This window comes from Macaca mulatta, chromosome 1, assembly GCF_049350105.2.
Source record: "Macaca mulatta isolate MMU2019108-1 chromosome 1, T2T-MMU8v2.0, whole genome shotgun sequence".
Taxonomy (NCBI): Eukaryota; Metazoa; Chordata; class Mammalia; order Primates; family Cercopithecidae; genus Macaca; species Macaca mulatta.
Genome location: NC_133406.1, coordinates 156281424 through 156302965, shown reverse-complemented (window position 1 = coordinate 156302965; position 21542 = coordinate 156281424). Strand labels below are relative to the sequence as shown.

Below are 21542 nucleotides of genomic sequence, written 5' to 3'. Positions count from 1 at the left end.
CTCATTCAGATGATGGGAAATTTTCTCTGACCGCCCACCACCAGGTGAGGCCCTCCCTTAAGTAAGGCCAAATATGTCATTTGCTTTCATTGCTGAGGTAAACACAGGTCAGGCATATGGACTTTGGCTTTTGTAACAAAGAAGGGAAAATGGGACTTTGGAAAGCACTAAATGTGTTCAGCAGAAGGCCCACAATGCAGGTGCCCATCATTCAGTCCTTCCCACCACGCTTTGTTTTCTGGACAACACTCCTCAGTGCCTCTCTGAGAAAGACGTGGTGAACCAGCAGCCCTTAGGCCAGAGTCATCCGGCTGATATGATTTGTTTGATCTCCGTTGTTGTTGTTGTTGTTGTTGTTCCAACATTTAACACTTGGAAATCTTAATGTCAATATTTAACATCTGGGAAAGATCATTAAAAAATCAGATTTTCTACCCAACATAACAACAAAACAACAACCTGATTTAAAAAATGGGCAAAGAACATGAATAGACATTTCTCCAAAGAAGATATGCTGACAAGCACATGAAAAGATGCTCAACATCACTAATCATTAGGGAAATATTAATCAAAACCACAATGAGATACCACTTTACACCCATGAAAATGGCTACTATATAAAATAAACAAACCAAACAGAAAATAACAAGTATTGCTGAGGACCTGGAGAAACTAGAACCCTTGTACATTGCTGGTGAGAATGTAAAATGGTACAGCCCTTGTGAAAAACAGCATGATATTTCCATCAAAACAATTAAAAATATAATTATATATGAAACAACAATTTCACTTCTGAGTATATACTCAAAATAATTGAAAGCAGAAAATGAAGCAGGTATTTATACACACAGGCTCATAGCAGCATTATTCATAATAGCCAAAAGATGTAAGCAACACAAGTGTCCATTGACGGATAAATGGATAGACAAAATATGATACAAGCATCCAATGGAATATTATGCAGCCTTAAAAAAGAAGAAAATTCTGATACATGTTACAACATGGATGAACCTTAAAGACATTATACCAAGTGAAATGAGCCAATTATAAGAGGCAAATCTTATGTGATTCGACTTATATGAAGGGAAAATCATAGAGACAGAAGGTGGAATGGTGTTTGCCGTGGGGTAGGAGGGGAGAATGAAGAGTTATTGTTTAGTAGGCATGGAGTTTCAGTTTGGGAAGATGAAAAAGTTCTGGAGGTGGATGGTGGTGATGGTTGCACAATAATGTGAAATGTACACTTAAAAATGGTGAAAATGGTAAATTTTATGTGACATATATTTTATTATAATAAATAAATAATTGAATTTCCTTTTTTTTCTTGAAAAAGATAGAATAGGACTATGCAGTGACATTGGGTTTGACAATGTTGTGCCCATGAAAACGAAAGAGGCATCTGAACAAGGGCTCACATGAGCCCACATCTAAGTAGTAGATTACTGTGTTACCCAAGAATAGATTACAATTCCGTCCACAAGCAGTCAAATCCCAGAAGGATTAAAAGGACCTGTGCAGGCCAGGGAAAGTGGCTCATACCTTTAAAATCCCAGCACTTTGGGAGGCTGAGGTGGGTGGATCACCTGGGCTTAGGAGTTCAACATGGAGAACTCCGTCTCTACTAAAATACAAAAATTAGCTGGGTGTGGTGGCACACGCCTATAATCCCAGCTACTCGGGAGGCTGAGGCAGGAGAATCGCTTGAACCTGGGAGGCGGAGGTTGCCGTAAGCTGAGATCATGCCATTGCACTCCGGCCTGGGTGACAGAGTGAGACTCTGCCAAAAGAAAGAGAGAGAGAGAGAGAGAGAGAGAGAGAGAGGGAGGGAGGGAGGGAGGGGGGGAGAGAGAGAGAGAGAGAGAGGGAGAGAGAGAGAGAGACAGAAAAGAAAAGAAAAGAAAAGAAAAAAGAAAGGACCTGTGCAGTAAAGAGGGATACACATGACAAAGCTTGAGACTTCAGTGTTATTTCTGGGGATGTGAGCTCCCCACCAAGGCTCAGAGGACTAGTGACTGGCCAGGTGCACATCTGGACCACACCGTATATCCTTGCATCCGTGTGGTACATCATAACATCTGGATCACAGGTATAGCACATAGATACAGACAGGTGAGACCTCATATTTTTTGAGCAGGGAACACCCTCCTCCATGGGGGTGCTTTGCTTGGGCCTTGCTGCTCAGGTGGAACTCCACTTATCATACATGTTATGTCTCACTTGGGACCCAGGTCACCTGGAGAGCCAGAAATTCCTCCAACCAGAGCAAGAAACCCAGGAACTGGCTGAGATCTCCCTGAAACACAGGGGTGGGCCGCAGAGCAACAGGGCCAGGAGCCCACCCACCGCAGCAGTGCTCCCCGGGGCATATTGCAGGAGTGGACTTGGACTAAGTAGGACACGTCAGTTACCAAGAACGGTGTCTGAAAGAAGCATCAGATAAAAAAAATAGGAGACAAACAGGCAGGGGATATGGAAGAAGGTAAAAGGATAAGGAAGAAGGAGGAAGTCTACTAGTTGGAATAGAGTTACTAAATGGGAAGAGCTAATGAAATGATACATTGGAGGGAGAAGATAAGAGTTAACCTAGAGGAAGTAGAGTCCGAATGAGGTGCTGGGGTTCCTATGGCTGTTTCTATGTGGACCTCAGAGTCACAGAGCACCAGCCTGAGTATCCTGCCATCTGTGGGTGTGGGGTGCTTCCTCTCCCTGGGCCAGAGATGTCCCTAAGAAGGGGGAGAATTCCAGACGCATCACAGATTCCACTCTGAAATACACTTAGGAAATTCAGTTATCCGAAAACCTCTCAGACAATATCCATTTCACTAATATCATAAAATGATTTCTTCACAAGCAAAGTTAAAATTAGTAGAATTAAAAAGACAATTATAGCAAAGTTGGACAAGTTGCGCAAGTAGAAAATTATTCCGAAGGTCTCGTCAAACCGCTATTTGCTAAGGAGCTAATCCTAATGTTCAGTAGGTGAACCTGAAAGGTTTCAGTGATCATGGCAGTGGAAGAATTTGTGAATGTGGCCATTCAGAACCTGAAAGGTTTCAGTGATTATGGCAGTGGAAGAATTTCAAACTGAAGGCTGAATTTGTCCATGAACTGACTTCCTTCTACCCCTGAGCTGATTTCCTCTGGCTGACTAGTAATTAATAGAATAGAATATGTGGTAATAATGTGCTAGCATGTCACATAAATCTGCATATATTCAGCATTTGACTTTATTATTGTGGGCCTCCTGGGAGGAAGATTAATTTCCAGTTAGAGAGTTTTTCCACAGTCTTTGCTATCCTTAGCCCATTTGCAGGAAGTTGTATAATATGTTTTTGTGATGTTACTACCAACAAGTATATTGATAGGCACCTAAGCATCTTATTAATTGTGAGCCTAGACTACAGAAGTTTCATAATTTTCTTTCTTTCATTTAATATGCATTTCACTGAATGGAAAAGTGAAAGAAATAAAAAACATTATGTGTTAAAATTAGCTGAGAAAGAAAACTCAGTTGATGCATTTTTTTAAGTTAACTTTAATGAAGTGCTAATGCCTTGAAACCCAAAGCCAGAACCAGAAATTCTGTTATGGCCCAAAGCCTACATGCAATAGGAAGAGTTGTGTCCGAACAGTTGAATAATGCCTCATCCCAAACTTAGGACTCCCCCCAGTACTGAGCTGCTTCATTTACCTAACCAGTAAATATCTAAGGAAACATTAGATGGTTCCCGGATAAATCAATATAGAAGATATGATTGTATCAGTGAAAGCCAGAAAATGAGTAGTGATTGGGCCAGGTGCAGTGGCTCACACCTATAAAGCAGTTTGGGAGACTGAGGTGGGTGGATCACTCGAGGTCAGGAGTTCGAGACCAGCCTGGCCAACATAGTGAAACCCTGCCTCTACTAAAAATACAAAAATAGTTGGGCATGGTGGTGCGTGCTTGTAATCCCAGCTACCCAGGAGGAGAACCGCTTGAACCTGGATTCAAGTGAGCCGAGGTCACGCCACTGCACTCCAGCCTGGGCGACAGAGTGAGACTCTGTCTAAAAAAAATAAAAGAAAGAAAGAAAATGAGTACTGATTAGACAGCTAATATGTGCAGGGATTCCCAAGGCTCTGAGGATAGTGGGGTGGGGATGAGGAGGAAGGATGGTGGGCAGGAGGAGTGAGTCAGGGTTGGAGCTGACTCCACAATGGACAGAGATGAAGCAAGCAGTTCTCTTGTGTCCAAAGTTATCTGGTGCAGCTAGTGGCTGAGCCTACTGTGCTCGTCACTCACGTCCCCACTTCTCTAGTTTTAGGAAGCTCTGTTGCTTGGAAACGCACATAAAATGTGAAGTGGGAGTCTTGCAAACCAACCCACTATGCCCTGTTTTTATTACCTTTACAGCTTTTCAAGGTGAAAGTCTACATTTAGCCTCATCTTTTGCTTTCTCTGGGAAATTCTAGACAACTGCAGAGAAGCTGTGAAGCTGCTCTTGCCTCAGTAGGACCCTGTGCTTTCATACTCTGACCTACAGGAAGTCTGCAGTCCAGAGCCTGCATCTTCTTTAGGACAGTGAATAATCTGGGAGCCATTCATGAAGCATGCATGACTATTATTCCCTTTATCGCCTCTTAAATTCCACAGTATAACCTCGGATATGGAAACTTTTTTAAGAAATAGAGGGGTGTATATATATATATATATATATAAAGTAATGACGGGTAGCTATTTCTAGACCAGTCTATCTGCTGTTGTGGGAACCTTCCCTAAAAAAAAAAGACAGGATCTGTCTGACATCTTTCATCTCTCGCCTCCCTTTTCTCCCTTCTAATGAAAAATGCTGCTGTGGTAAAACTCCATTTGCATCCATCTTAAGCTTCAAAAGCCATCTTGCTAATGCAAGATGCTGGCATTTTTCTGTGACAAGAAAATGAACAATTTGCTATTTTTTTAAGTGAATGAAAGCATTTCCTCACATTTTTTCCGAAATAGCAAAAACAAGAAGAGAGTTTTAGGAAAAAGATTGAAAACATTGCCAATATGTAGACATCTATATTTACCAGGAAGAGGGCATTTGACCCTTTTTTCACACCACTGCATATGTGGATTCATGACCTTGTTCCTGCTTTCTATTTGCTATCTCTCACACATCAGATCATAAACCATCACTCCACCCAAACCATGCTGGAAAGTTTCTCTAATTCTATAAAGCATATGATAGATGTCTGTTCAATTAAAGGAGTAGGGTCTAGGCAGGGGTGTCCAGTCTTTTGACTTCCTTGGGCCACAGTGGAAGAATTGTCTTGGGCCACACATAGAATACACTAACACTAATGATAGCTGATGAACTAAGAAAACAAATTGCAAAAAATATCTCATAACATTTTAAGAAAGTTTACGAATGTGTGTTGGGCCACATTCAAAGCTGTCCTGGGTTGCCTGTGACCCACAGGCTGCAGGTCGGACAAGCTTGGTCTAGAGTAGGAAGATCTAGACCTGAGAGCTGCATACTGATTCCCTGTATAGCCCTGAGCAATGTTATTGACATGAAGTAAGTCTGCTTCCTCATCTGTAAAATGGGGCTAGCAGTAGAACCTTCTTCAGTTTCTTCCCCCGTAAAAAAGAAATAACATTACATGACTCACTGGGTTAGTGGGAAGATGAAATGAAATGAAAGGGCATGCAAGGTGTGAAGCACAGAGTGCGCTATGCAGCAGACAATCAATGGTAGTTACAAGGATGATGAAAACATAAAGATGGTGTCTAGAAAATGCTGTTCAGCTTAGGCTCGGACATCACACTAACACAGTGAGAAGAACTCTTCTCTGGCCCAAGTGCACAGAATCTCTTGACAAATGCTAAGAAGCTCTTGCTGTAGTTAGTCTAAACTAAATTTATTCCACTCAAACTACTCATTAGTTATCTCTACACCTGAATGCCCCATAGGCACAATGTATTCATATGAGGCATCTTAACTTTTGTTCACCTCATGTGGACCTTGCCCTTCTTTCTATATTCATGTAATGTTACCAATCCCTCCTGCAAACGAGCAACTTAAGAGCGGCCCTATGGCTTCCCTAACTCTCCCTCCCGAACCATGAACCATTCCACCTCCTGAATGTGCCCTGAACCCATCATCCTCACCACTCCTTGACCACTACTGCCTTATATCAGGCCTCTTCCTCTCTCTCCTGTGCTATTGCAATAGCTTCTTAGCAGTTCTTTCTCTCTAATCTCTTTGCCTTCTGTGCCACCTCCTTCCATGCACTCTTACTGCAGTGATCATTCTAAAAAGCAACTTGGTCACTCCCGTGACTAAGCCCCTGCAATCCCTCCTTATCAAGAAAATAATTATCTACAAACTCTTGGGCAAGTGTATAGGCTCCACATGCTCTAGCCCTTCCTTCCCATGCCAACCTCACCCCCACCAACCTCACCCCCACCAATCTTTCCAGACTGCCTACATGTCAACAATGGGAAACTGTTTGTAATCCCAAGAATACTGTGGTAGCCAGACTCCAAGATGGCCCTAGTGATCCCTGCTCCCGGAGTTCACCCTTTCTGTGGTCCTCTCCCCTCTCCATATTGCACCAGGGTTGGTCTCTATGACCAACAGCATGGGAGAAGTGAGGATACGTCAGTTCTGAGATTAGGTTGCAAATAACTGTGGCTTCTGTCTTTGATTCTTTCTCTTCGATTACTCACTCTCTGGGAAGCCAAATGCCATGCTGTGTCCTATAAGCAACTCTATGGAAAGGCCCATGTGGTGAGGCACTGAAGCCTCCTGCAGCAGTCACATGGGCGAGCTTAGATACTGCTTCTTCAGCCCCTTCAGATGACTGCAGCCCCAGCCAACAACTTGGCTACAATCTCATGATTGACCATAGGGCAGGATCAGATAGTTAAGACTGATGACCCTCAGAAATGACGAACTCTTAGACATTTGTTGTTTTAAGCTGCTAAGTTTGGGAGGTAATTTGTGACCCAGCAATAGGTAGTTAATACAAACCTCATCTTCATTTATACTTCATTTTTCTTGTGTATTCCTTTAAGAATGGTACCATTCACTGCACCATGCAAGCCTCAGCTAAGCAGCCACTTGCTCTATAAAACTACCTTGCTTCTCCTCAATGTCTTCTCTGAGCTGTCATTTTTGTTTACATAGCATCTAATATTCACCTCAACTGTAGCGCTTGTCACATTGTCCTGTGATGGAGTAATGCCACCCACCCACCCCTCCACTGAAATGTCCACATCCTCATCCCCACACCTGTGAATGGTAAGTTCCTTTAAGTGACAAAAGGGAATTTGTAGATGTGATTAAGGATCTTGAATTTATTGCACAGCAATGTGGCTATAGTTAATCATCATAAATTGTGTATTTCAAAATTGCTAAAAGAATAGATTTTAAAGTTCTCATTACGCAGTCATCCATACACACAATGTTTCAGCCAACGATGGATGACTGTGGTCCCATAAGATTAGAATACTGTATTTTTACTATACCTTTTCTATGTTTAAATATGTTTAGACATATAAATACCTAGCTTGTGTTACAACTGCCTGCACTATTCAGTACAGTAACCAGCTGAACAGCTTTGTAGCCCAGGAGCAATAGGCCATACCATTTCGCAGAATGTATCCCACTTGTTAAGCAATGCATGATTATGTGTGAAATGATGGATATGTTAATTAGCTTGATACAATCATTCCACAATGTATAAATATATCAAAACATCACATTGTACCTCAGAAATATAGACAATTATTATCTGTCAATTAAAATATATATCATCAAAATATATTAAATATAAATAACTAGAGTAAAATATATATAGCTATATATATTTAAGTCAAAGATCTTGAGTGACCCAGGAGGAGTCAGAGTGAGAGGGGAAGGCCAGTGAGGATGGAAGCAGAGATTGAAGAGATGTCCTTTAATGATGGAGGAAGGGCTGCAAGTCAAGAATACAGGCGGCCTCTAGAAGCTGAAAAGGACAAGGAAACAGATGCTCCCATAATGCTTCCATAAGGGACAGACTCCTGACACCTTGATTCTTAGCTGAATAAGATCCATTTTGGACTTCTAACTTCCAGAACTGTAAGAAAATAAATATGCATTGTTTTAAGCCACTAAGCTTGTGGTAATTTGTCACAGCAACAATAGGAAACTAATGCACCCTGCAATTGTTTGCTTACCCTCCTTTCCCACACATACACACTAGACTGTTCATTCCTCGGAGACTGGCACATCTCTCTGTTTATTCCCAGCACCTAAAACAATGCCTGGCATATATCAATACGCCAAAGTGCTCAATAAAAATGTGTCTTTTTGTCGAATAAATGAACTATTTAAATCCTCAGGCTGTAGTTTAAATATTTTATTTATTATACAATCAAATGTAATGGCTTCCTTCAAGCAGATTTTTTTTCCCTGGTGAAATAATTAGTTTCCTGTGATCCAGACAGACCCAGAATTCCTGCCTAGGGAAAAAAAATGTCAAAAGCATATCCTTGGAGCAAGAAAGAAAGCTGGAGGTCATCCCCTGGGTGTGACTGAGTAGATTGTTTCTAGAGTAAGTCTTCCTTAAGTGCAAAGTTTAAAAGAGGCATAAAAAGGTGCACAGAGTCCAGTGAAGAAATTCAAATATAGGTAAAGGGCTGGGTTCTAGATGGTGGCATCTGATCTTACTGAGGGTACATCCACTGTGCCCCTAAACAAGCTGTGAGACCCTGGGAAAGCCACTCAGTTCCTTCACCTGTATAATGAAGTGGTTGATTAAGATTCATTCAGTATTTCATTCCACTAAGTTATTGAACATCTACTACATACCAGGTACAGTTCTAGATTTCGGGAGCACGACTTTAAACAAAACTCCCTGCCTGGTGGATTCTACAGGGGAAGTTAGACAATAAATAAAATAAATAAGAAAGATGTACAGTATGTTACATGGTGACAATGCTATGGAGAAAAGTAAGACAGGGAAAGGGATAGTGGATATGAGAGTGGAGGTGGGTGAGGAATCCAGTTTTCAGTAGGCTGTCAGGAAGGTATCATTGAGAAGGTAAAATTTGAATCAAGTCTAGGGAAGATGAAGAAACATCCAGATAACAGGGAGAAGGTTTTCTAGGAGTGGAAATAGCAAGTGTGAAGGCCCTGAGGTAAGAGCGTGTCTCGTGTGCTTGGATGCTCAAGGAATGGCAAGGAGGCCAACGTGGCAAGAACAGAAGTGAGCAGGTGATAAGATCAGAAGAGGTTTTCGGGAGGGATCAGTTACTATAGACCAGCTCTGTCCAATGGAAATATAATTCAAGCCACAAACATGAACCAGATATGTAATTTTTGATTTTCTAGTAGCTATAGTAAAAAAGTAAAAAGAAACAAGTAAAATTGATTTTAATAATATATTTTATTTATCCAATATATCAAAAATGTTATAATATCCATATATAATTACTATGAAAATTATTAATGAGATATTTTACATTCTTACTTATTTTACATTATTTCAAACTAAGTTTTCAAAGTCCAGTGTGTATTTTGCATCTCAATTCCAACTGGCCCCATCTCATGTGCTCTATAGCCTCATGTGGCCTGTTGTGACTGCCTTGGACAGCATTACTGTAGAGCTTGATAGGCTTTTGTAAGGCCTTTCAAAGTTTTTACCTTGCAGGAAATACAAAGCAATCAAAGGGTTTTGAGCAGAGGAGCAACACGATCTAACTTGTATTTTAAAAGGACCACATTGGTTGCTGTGTTGAGATAGACTACAGGGACAAGGGAAGAAGCAAGGAGACAAGATGGCAGGCTCCGGTAGTCATGAAGGCAAGAAGCGGTAGTCGTCCCACCTTCATGGCAACAGTGGAGGTAGGACAACTGGTGGAACCCGAACACATTTCAAAGGTGGAGCCAACAGGGTCTCCTGACTGATCGAATAGATCATGAGAGGAAGTGGGGTGTTGAGAATGAAGCCAGTGGGAAAAAACATTAAGGAGCGTTTCTCAAGTTTTAATCACTTGGTCACAACACTTAAATTTGCCGAGCCCAAATGTCCTTCCCTGCAAAATACAGACAACAGTGTTTCAGGAAGAGGATTCCCAAGTACAGAAGCCCTGAGGCAAGAACGTGCCAGGTCTGTTCCAGGATGGACAAGGAAGCCAGCATAGTTGCAGAGGAGCAAGCAAGGAGGAAAGTGTTAGGAGATAGGGTCAGAAAGGTGATGGGAAGGTGTTTATAAAGGGATTATGTTGCTCTTTCTACAATTTCAGAGTACACAGGAGATAATGAGTAAACTCACCCACCAATGAAGCCTGTGCCACTGGGCTGTGGTTAAGAACTCAGCCTCAGACTCTTCCGGGGCATGTAAAAGATAAACAAAGTCGGATGTTAGTTAAAACAGTGAAAACTGATTTTGTTCAGTAGCTACTGATAACAAGGGAAAGGGCTGAGCTCCATTCAGATTTGCACAGAGGTGACTGGGTGTTTTTAAAGGAGAATGAGAGAGTAGGAGAGGCGTGAGCGGAGGCTCAGTGGAATCAGGGAAGTGAAAAATTACAAAAGGTTGGTCAATGCAAATGCAATTAAGCCAACTGTGAATGCTTGCTGGCAATTATTGAAGTTAGGCTTCTATCCTCCCACAGAGACTGAGACAGAGGCCCTTTCCTTCCTGAGGATTACATTTCAAAGGAATGGCTTTCAAGTCCTTGAGAAAGACACTCCTGAGTTGCAGGAGATGCATATACATCTGGAAGGGACAGAGGAAAGATTCACAATTGCAAGCCCTTTTTAGTAAAAGCTGTAAGAAAGGGAGGTTAGGGACTGAACTCTTCCAGACAGGAACTCAAAAGGTGTTTGGGTCTTCCCAGAGACAAGGCTCAGGCTGCTAAAAGCCTGGGAATGGCTAAGTCTCTCAAGAGAGGGTGAATAACATGTTTGTGCCCAGAGTTTTTGCAGTTCTCAGCCAAAATGGTCCATTTCTGTGGAGTTTTTTCTCCTTTTTATTTCTAAAAATTCAATTTAACTAATATATATTGAAAACGTAGACATTTGTAAAACAGAGTTCTTTTGATTTGCTCCAAAATGAGAAAGTTGTGCAGAGGTAAATCTGCTGTGAAGGTAATGAAGCTTAAGCTTTAGAATTCCTCATTATTACAGACCTCTTCTGAGGGCCTTTGTACTTAGTTTTATATTCATACATTGATTTTTTTTTTTTCTCCTTAAAGAGGCTATGTCCAAGTTACATAAGCCTTAAGACCAACACAACCCCCCACTTAGGAAAAGCTTTCCACCTTAGAGTTAGCCTAGGAATGAAAAAAAACTGACTTGGGTAAAAGTAGGGGAGAGGCTGGGACACACCTGTCTGTTAAGCATTCTTGGCCAGGGCCTGTCATTTACATAGCAGGAAAAGCAGCCAACACCTACCCAGCTGCTGCTCTTTAGAAAGGTGAAGTTAAACAAAGAGGATTATCCAGAAGATTTATATGTTTGCCCTTCCCAACCTGGTTAGTTATAAAATTAGGTGTGCTGCTTTTTTTAAAAAAAAGTAGATTTTATTTTTTTAGAGCAGTTTTAGGTTTGCAACAAAACTGAGCAGAAGGTAGAGATTTCTCATGTATTCCCAGTGCTGACACAGGCATTTTCAACATCCCCCATTTTTAACATCTTCACCATAGTGGTACATTTGTTACAACTGATGAAACTATATTGACATAGTATTATCATTCAAAGTCCATAGTTTGCATTAGGGTTCACTCTGTGTTGTACATTCTTTGAGTTTGAACAAATTCATAATGACCTGTATCCACCATTATAGTATCATATAGAACAGCTTTACTGCTCTAAAAATCTTCTGTGCTCCACCTATTCATCCCCCTTTTCCTCTTAAGCCCTGGCAACCCCTTATCATTTTACGTCTCAGTAGTTCTACCTTTTTCAGGATCTCAGATAGTTGGAATCCTACAGTATGTAGCCTTTTCAGACTGGCTTCTTTCACTTAATAATGTACATGTAAGTTTCCTCCATGTCTTTTCATGATGTGATAGCTCATTTCTTTTTAGTGCTGAATAATATTCCCTTGTCTGGATGTTCCACAGTTTATTTATCCATTCACCTACCGAAGGACATCTCACTTGCTTCCAAGCGTTGGCAATTTTGAATAAAGCTGCCATAAACATCCATATGCATGTTTATATGTGGACATAATACCAAAAGAGCATGATTGCTGGATTATATAGTAAGAGAATGTTTATTTTGTAAGAAACTACCAAATTGTCTTCCAAAGTGGCTGTATAATTTGCATTCTCACCAGCAATGAATGAGAGTTCCTGTTGCTCCACATCCTCACCACCATTTGGTGGTGTCACTGTTCCAGATTTGGACCGCTCTAATATGTATGTAGTGGTACTTCATTGTTGCTTTAATTTGCATTTCCCTGATGACATATGATATGGAACATCTCTTCATATGCTTATTTGCCATCTGCATATCTTCTTTGGCAAGGTGTCTGTGAAGGTCTTTGGCCCGTTTTGGGTTGTTTGTTTTCTTATTGCTGAGTTTTAAGAGTTTTTTGTTTTTTTTTTTTTAAACAATCCATTATCAGAAGTGTCTTTTACAAATACTTTCTCCCAGTCTTTGGATTATCTTCTCATTATCTTGACACTGTCTTTTGTAAAGCAAAAGGTTTTAATTTTAATGATGTCTGGAAGTCTGGCTTATCAATTATTTCTTTCATGGATATGTCTTTGGTGTTGTATCTAAAGAGTCATCACTATACCCATACTCATCTAGATTTTCTCCTGTGTTATTACATTCTAGGAGTGTTACAGTTTTACATTTTACATTTAGGTCTGTGATCCATTTGGAGTTAATTTCTGTGAAGAAAGTAAGGGTTGTGTCTTACCCCTTTTTTTTTTTTTTTTTTTTTTTTTTTGTATGTGATGTCCAGTTGTTCTGGGATCATTTGTTGAAGACTCTTTGTTCCATTATATTGCCTTTGCTCCTTTGACATACACTATCTGCAGGGTTTATCTCTGAGCTCTCTATTCTGTTCCACTGATCTATTTGTCTATTATTTTACCAATACCACACTGTCTAGATGACTGTAGCTTTATATTAAGTCTTGAAGTCATATAGTGTCAGTCCTCCAACTTTAATCTTCTTCAGTGTTTTGCTGGCGCTTCTGGGTCTTTTGTCTCTGCAGATGAACTTTAGAATCAACCTGTTAATCTCCACAAAGTGGCTTGCTGGGATTTTAATTTTGATTTCATTGAATCTATAGATCAAGTTGGAAAGAGGTGACATCTTGACAATATTGAATCTTCCCATCCATGAATATGTAGTATTTTTCCATTTGTTTGGTGCCTCTTTGACATCTTTCATTAAAGTTTTTCAATGTTTCTCACACGGATCTTGTATATATTTTGGTAGATTTATACCTATTTTATTTTGGGGAAGTACTGGTTTATTTAATTTTGAATTTCATTTGTTCATTGCTAGTTGTCATGGATTGAATATATCATGGAGAGAAATTTAATCCCCAACGCAACAGTGCTGAGAGGTGGGACCTGTAAGAGGGGATTAGGTCACGAGGGGTTCTGTTCTAATGAATGGATTCAGGCTTATTGTGGGAGAGGGTTCCTAATAAAAGGATGAGTTTGGCTCCCCTCCCCACCTTTTCCCCTCTCCCTTTCCCTCCCCCTCTCTTCTCCTTCCCTACCCCCTGACCTTCCCTTCCTTTTCCTTCTATATACATGCTGTCTTGCTTGCCCTTCTGCCTTCAACCATGGGATGACACAACAGGAAGGACCTCACCAGATGTAAGCCCCTCAACCTTGGACTTCCCAGCCTCCAGAACTGTAAGAAATAAATTTCTGTTCTTTATAAATTACCTAGTCTTCGGTATTCTGTTGTAGAAGCATGAAACAGACTAACACACTTGTGTACTGGAAAACAATTGACTTTTGTATATTCACCTAGTATTCCTCAACCTTCCCATAATTACTTAGTTCCAGGAGACTTTTCTGCCAATTTTTTTCAGATTTTCTTCATAGACAATCACGTCATATGCAAACAAAGACATTATTTCCCTCCCAATCTGTGTCTTTTCTTTTTCTTTCTTGCTATATTATCTAGAATTTTTCATCTGCTGTTCAGAAGTAGTGGAGAGAGGAAACATTTTGCTTTGCTCCTGATCTTATGGGAAAGCTTCAAGTTTCTCATCATTAAGTATGATGTTAACTAGGGTGTCTGGGTTTTTTGTTTTTTTTTTCAGATATTCTTTATCAAGTCGAGGATATTTCCCTCTATTCCTAGTTTACTTAGAGTTGGGTGTTTCCCTTCTTCTAGGTCAGTTAGGCATTGGTAAAACCCCTGAAAGTTAGGCTCTGGCTAAGTAGTTCCTCCTAAGGGCAGACCACGTTCAGAAGAACAGAGTGTTCTGGGGTATTTTTAAATAGTTCTTTTCCCCTTCCCCTGGCAGAAGCATGATGAGATTTTTCTCCAATATTCACTGTGGCAGTGTGGTAGAGCTTCTAAAGGTAAAACACAAAAATGTGGGGATCTCCTAATGACTGGGTCCCCCTGGAGTTTTTGACTTGTCCACACTCAGCCTCCAGCAATTCATCAATTACAGTTAAGGTTTTCCTACATGGGCACCGGTTGCTGCAGAGGTTACTACTCATGGTTTCCTGCTCACAGAGTTGTGATTCTCTGTATTCCCCTGTTGGTCTCTTTAATTTGGGGGACAGGAGTTTGCCCTGTAATCTAATCTCTCTTAGAGATCTAAAAAGAGTTGTTGCAGAGTCTTACCCTCTCACCCAGACTGGAGTGCAGTAGCATTATCGTGGCTCACTGTAACTTCCAACTCCTGGCCTCAAGTGATCCTTCCACTTCAGCCTCCCAAGATGCTGCGACTACAGGTGTGTGCCACCATACCAGGCTAATTTTTGTATTTTTTGCAGAGATGGGGTTTCACCATGTTTCCCAGGCGTGTCTTGAACTCCTGGGCTCAAGTGATTGGAAGCACCTCAACCTCCCAAAGTGCTGGGACTACAGATGAGAGTCACCACACCTGGCTTATTCAGCTTTTTACTTGTTGTTTGGGCTGAGTGACAACTTCCAAGCTTCTTACATGCCAGACTGGAACTGGAAGTTGGTGTGTTACTTTTTTAAAGTGTAAATTCTGGGCCTTACCCCAGACCTACTGATTTAGTCTCAAGGGGTAGAGCCCAGGATCTTTATCTTAAGAAATCCTCAACAGTGGGCACCCATGTATTATGGCTTCTGAAGCATAATTTTATAAGAATGAAACATAACTCTGGAAACTCCTTTGAGAAGAGTAACCTTGGCCTCAGAAACAAGGTAGAAGGGTTCCTAAGCTGTTCATTATTGAGAGAGACACCCAATCAGGGATTTATAGTTTGGTTAGCTCTTCATCTACTCTCAAAGGTGCACACAATAAAATGAAGGCCTAGCACCAATATCCCAAGACCAGGCACAAGCAAGAGGAGATGGACACCAAGGTGCTGTCCTAGGTTCAAGGATGTGGTTGTTTTCCTCACCCAGGAGGAGGACCTGCATCAGAGCAGTGGCAAACTTTGCTTTCTAGACTTCCAGTTTCCACACCTGGCATGACTCTGGCTGGACCACAAGAAAGAGCTGAAGAGAGAGAGCCCAAGAATACCTGCTTACATGACAGCTGCAGTTTAGAGGAGTGAGGTAATTAGCTCGGGATCATCCAACCAGTAGGTAGGTAGATGTGAGATGATGCAAAAGAAGATACCCGCAGGAGTGACCCTCTGTTCCTACTGCATGAAATAAGTATGCTTTGCTGTAGAAAAGAAGGAAACCAAACAAATCATTAGTACTGATCTGGAAATGGAAAGAAAGGGCATCCCCATGACACCACTGGGTCCCTGAACTGATACCTTCCAAGGCCAACCCCACATCTCTTCCTCCTACTCTTGTGAATCAATAAATTATCTTTTTTGCTTAAAGTAGTATATGAGTTGGGTTGCTATACCTTGAAGGCAGAATGTTCTAGTAAAAGTATTCCATAGGTATTAAAAAGAATGGTTGGTCCTGATTCAAGGCCAGCAGTTTGCTGAAGCTGTTGGTTTCAAGCAGGAGACTAAATAATTGTCTTTCTATGGTCTGTTGGCCATCTTATAACTTTGGAAATGTAATGGCGAATTCATTAGAAAGAAACATCTGGAAAAAAAAGAACAATGGACAAATATACTGACATATAGAAAATAATCACAATAATTATTAAATGAAAAAGGTCAAATTACACAATCGTGTTTTTGGTAGTATTCTATTTGTGTATATAATGTGTTTTGTGTGATTTTTATGTTACCTTATTTTATTTCATCTTATTCCATTTTTAGTAAATGACTAGAGAACAACTGGAAGAATACTTAACACACTGTTAGCAGGAGATGGGATTAGGAAATCCCCCAATTCTGAACCATTTACTGATGATGAGCATGTATTACTTTCATAATAAAACACTAAATTGAAAAAAAGAAAAGAGAAGAAAGTTAGTCACTGAATGTACCGATATTTGCCTGCCCCCAACTTCCTGGTTTCCTTGTTAGGGAGAAAATAAAGTTATAGGTAGCAAACAGAATAGGTTCCATGGTTAAGCCAACTAACACTATATTGACTGAGGCAGTAAGTCAGTGAGACATGGACAGACTTAAGTATGTACAACTGAGAGAGTTTGCATCACAGGGAATTAAATGCCCAGAGTCTAACCAATCAATTAAAATACAAAAAGGATTTAAAAAAAAGAGCAGTCATTCATGCTGAACCCTCACTGTCTAGGGGTGGGGGGTCTGGAGGGAGTGCAGAATCCTACTCAAGGTACTGAATGGAGACTTGGGATCAACTGGCTAGAATTTAGAGGGAGGCTTAGCAGGTGCTCAGAACATGCAGCATCACCATTTCTAGTTATGTGGGCTGCAGAAAAGCCCCATTAAACAGTCACTTAAAAGGGAGATATTAAAGGAGAGGAGTGCCTGGAGAGGGAGCAAAGAGGGTGTCAGCAAGTCAACACAAGTCAAGAAGCCTAATCCAGGCCAGGTGCAGTGGCTCACGCCTGTAATCCCAGCACTTTGGGAAGCCAAGGCAGGTGGATCACCTGAGGTCTGGAGTTTGAGACCAGCCTGGCCAACATGGTGAAACCCCATCTCTACTAAAAATACAAAAAATTAGCTGGGTGTGGTGGCAGGTGCTTGTAATCTCAGCTACTTGGGAGGCTGAAGCAGGAGAATCGTTTGAATCCAGGGGGCAGAGGTTGCAGTGAGCCAAAATCATGCCATTGCACTCCAGCCTGGGCAACAAGAGTGAAACTCCATCTCAAAAAAAAAAAAAAAAAAAAAGAAGGCAGAAGCCCACCCCAAATGGCAATGCAATGGATTCCAAGGGGATGGTTTTGATGAATTCCGTTCTGTTACATTATTTAAAGATTCAGAGTGAAGGATGCCCCAGGACTTTGTAAATCATTAGAGAGGCAACAAGAAAGTGTGTATCTTTCCACTGATTCACATGACACCAACTTTCAGGAATTAATAAAAGAAAGTTTAAATATCTTGGTAATAACTCACAAATTTCACACACAAAAAAAGGCATGTAGCAAACAATCAGAGATCAGTTGATTTTCTTAGACCTAATGTACCAGAGAGAATATGAGGAGAAAGGGACTGAGTCAGAGGCAGAATCAGGTACTATTTTCAGAAAACGGCAGCCTTGGACACAAACCAAAGGGCAGGCAATGTGTATGCAATCAGCACTGAGACCAAGTCCCACATCACACTCTCTGGTAACAGCTGCACACAAATAGCAAATCGTTATCTTGCCATCTAAGGATCTCAGATAAATATTGCATGGCAACATAGCTCTTCCGCAAAGAAAACTTGTACCAACAGGCACCTTGCCTCTGAGTTCAGACTGTCTTTCCATCTTCTCTGTTGATCTGCAGACTGTAGTGCCAAAGTCGTCCCCAACCCAGGCAGCCCGCTTGCCATACTAATCACATCTGGACATGCTCAGCTGTTTGGAAACTCTCCTATCCTAGCAGCTAGAGGTAGAGGCAAAACTTGAGCACGAGTCTTCTTAACCTGACTTCAAATTTGGCCCTTTTTTTTTTGTCTTCTAACCTAGGATTTATTTCAACCCAGACCATGCACCCATCCACATCCATCTAACCAGGAAAGTCTCAGGCACTCAGCGTGGTGGTGGAGAGACAGTCAATAAGACATTATAGAACCAGATGCGAGTGTAATGCTGCCATTATAATTATAGGGCCATGGACTTACTGCCTCACTCTCTTAAGCCTCAGTTTCCTCAACTTTAAATTGTAGCTGAAGATAGGTACTTTCGACAGTTGTATTGTGGATTAGAAATAATGTAAGTAAATTCCCTGGAATATTCAATAAGTAACACATTACTATTATGAAAGACTACTAGAAGAGGAGACCTAACTGAAGGTTTTGGTGTAGCGCAATTAGTGCCATGACGTAAGAAAACAAGGAATGTTACAGAAGAAGGGAAGGTTTCTAAATCAATATTGAGGGAAGGTGTAAAATGAAGTTCCGGAATTTGAAAGATGAGTAGGAGTTGGCTAAATGGAGAAGGGAGGAAGAGCATTTCTGGCCAAGAGAAAGCAATGTGTACTAAGGCATGGAGGCATGAAGTGCCCTTATATGTGGTTTTGGAAGATCCATACAGATGGAAATAAAGAATGGGTTTAAAGGTTTGGATGGATGTGACACTAGAGGGATGGTGAGAGGCCAGAACATGAAGAGCCTTGTGTGGTAAGCAAATGCCTGTGGCACAGAAGCTTCCTGTGTATGCCCCACACCAATCTGTATAGCCTGCCTCCTCGGGCAAGCCACCCTGCTAAATTATGGGTTTGTCCTTCCTTTGCTTTAATTTACATAGTTGCCTAAGAGTTTTTGTTTGTTTGCTTGTTTTAACATGGATAAAAAATAAGTTGTATAGAATAATTTATCTGCAACCATACATATTAGCATGTGTTTACTCTCTATTAATCTGTAATTTAGTGAATTGTATTCATTTGATTTTCTAAAGTTAGACCATCCTGTGTTCTGAGAGTAAACTCAATTTGTTTATAATACAATAATATAATTATATAATATATAATATTATATATTATATAACATATAATATATAATATAATATAAAATATAATATATAATATATAATATAATATAAAATATAATATATAATATATAATATAACTCAATAATAATACATTATTTAAACAAATTGAGTTTGTTTAAATAATACATTATTCAAATAATAATAATAAATAATACATTATTATAAATAATGTATAAATAATGTATAAATAATAAAATAATACATTTTATTATAAATAATAAAATAATGATGATAAAATAATAATAATTAATAAAATAAATAATAGTAATAATACATTATTTAATACATTATTTAAATGTATTTAATCATAATATGTTATATTCTGTGCATTGCTGGATTACATTTTTATACTTTTTTGCAGAGTTTTGCTTCTACATCCATGAGTGAAGTTTTTTTTTTCATATTTTATCTCTTGTATCATCCTTATATAGTTTGCTATATAAAATATATATTTTTTCCATGGAATGAGGCCACCAAATTTTTTGGGGGGTGTGTTTTTCCTTGTTTCAAGTTTTTGAAAGTGTGCCTTACACTGGAATTATGTTAGTTAGGTGTTTATTAATATTCACCTATAAAGTCATCTGGGTCAGGTCTTTGTGTAAGATTTTAAAGTTGGTGAACTAATTTCTTTAAGGGCTTTACAATGACTGAATTTCTATTTCTTCCTCAGCTTGTTTTGGTAAGTTCCTTTTTTTTCTAATAATTTGACCATTTTGTCTAAATCTTCAAATGTGACACCAACTTTTTTGTACTAGTTTACTATTTTTTTATATCTCTGAATTTTTTTAATTCCTAACGTTTTTGTTGTCATCTTTCTCTTCTTCCTCATCCTCCTTCCTCTTTCTTCTTTCTTTTAGTTCAAACAGGCCAGATCAATTTATCAATTTTAACTCACTTCTTTGAAAACCTTAATTTTGGCATTGCTGATCTTTTTTATTTTATTTGTGTTTTCTATTACATTAATTTCCAGGCTTATTCTTATTATTTTGTTTCTTCTGCTCTCTTTAAATTAATTCTATTTTTAAATAATTTCTCATGATTGCTTAGCTCAGCAATATTCAGCCTTTCTCAGTTTCTAATTTAAGCATTTATGACTTCAAATTCCCTCTAAGCCTCTTTTAACCGTTTGTTTTAGTGAAGTTGGTAAAGTGGATTTTATTATTGCTTGATCCTAAACATTTTCTGTTTTGCATTATGATTTTCTCCTTGATTGATGAGTTATTTAAAAGTGTTTCTGGATTTTCTAAATTTTTAAAACATTACCTTTTAGCTAAAGATATCTTTATTAATTAAATTGTGGTCAAAAATATGTGTTTAAGATCAGTTGCTTAAAATTGGTTGAGACTTGATTTATGGGCTAATTCATGATAAATTATTGTAGTGTTTCTTGCATAACCAAAACTAATTTGTATACCTTATTTGGAACGTAGAAATCTATATGTTCAGTAGATCAGCTTTCTGTATTGCTTAAATTAATCATATCGTTAATGCTTTTGGTCCATTTTATCTGTCAATTATTGAGATATATATATTTAACGACTCACAATAGTGGAGAATTCGACAGTGTCTCTTTGTAAGTATGACAAATTCCCCTTTATCTTATTGAAGCTATGTTATCAAGTTTTAAACTTTAGAATTTTTTCCACCCGGGGAGTTAAACCTCTTATCATTATTAAATGATCTCTTTTGTCTATCATAAGGCTTTTTTGCCCTCAAATCTATTTTACATTTTATATAGAGAGATATTCCAACTCTTTTTGCTTAATATTTGCTTAAAATACATTTTTCTATTCTTTTACTTTCAACTATTCTTTCTTAATGTCTTAGGTATGTCTCTTATAAAAAGCACAAACATAGATTTTGTTTCTTTTATCCAATAGATTTTGGTTTTTTAAATCCAATCTCACAACTTCCCTTTCAACTGGGTTTATTTCATTGATATATTTAAATTTACTCCTGTCATCAGTTTTTTAACTTTCTATTTTTTCTGGCTTTTCTGTTTCTTTTTTCTCTTTCTTGCCTCTTTTCAATTGATTAAATTACCTTTTCTTTTCTTTTCTTTTCTTTTTTTTTTTTTTGAGATGGAGTTTCCCTCTTGTCACCTAGGCTAGGGTTCAATGGCATGATCTCAACTCACTGCAACCTCCACCTCCCAGGTTCAAGTGATTCTACTGTTTCAGCCTCCTGAGTAACTGGGACTAGAGGCGCGCCCGCCACCATACCCGGCTAACTGTTTTATATTTTTAGTAGAGATGCAGTTTCACAATGTTGGCCAGGCTGGTCTTGAACTCTTGACCTCAGGTGATCCGCCCGCCTTGGCCTCCCAAAGTGCTGGGACTACAGGTGTGAGCCAATCTGCCTGGCGGA

The 21542-nt window shown here is 39.4% G+C and overlaps 1 non-coding gene across 1 annotated transcript; it reads left to right on the top strand.

Annotated features, from left to right (window-relative positions):
* The first annotated feature begins 16061 nt into the window (after positions 1-16061).
* Positions 16062-16198, top strand: LOC114675103 (small nucleolar RNA SNORA2/SNORA34 family). The gene has a single exon (XR_003726201.1). It is a non-coding gene; the product is annotated as a small nucleolar RNA SNORA2/SNORA34 family (small nucleolar RNA).
* The last annotated feature ends 5344 nt before the right edge of the window (positions 16199-21542 follow it).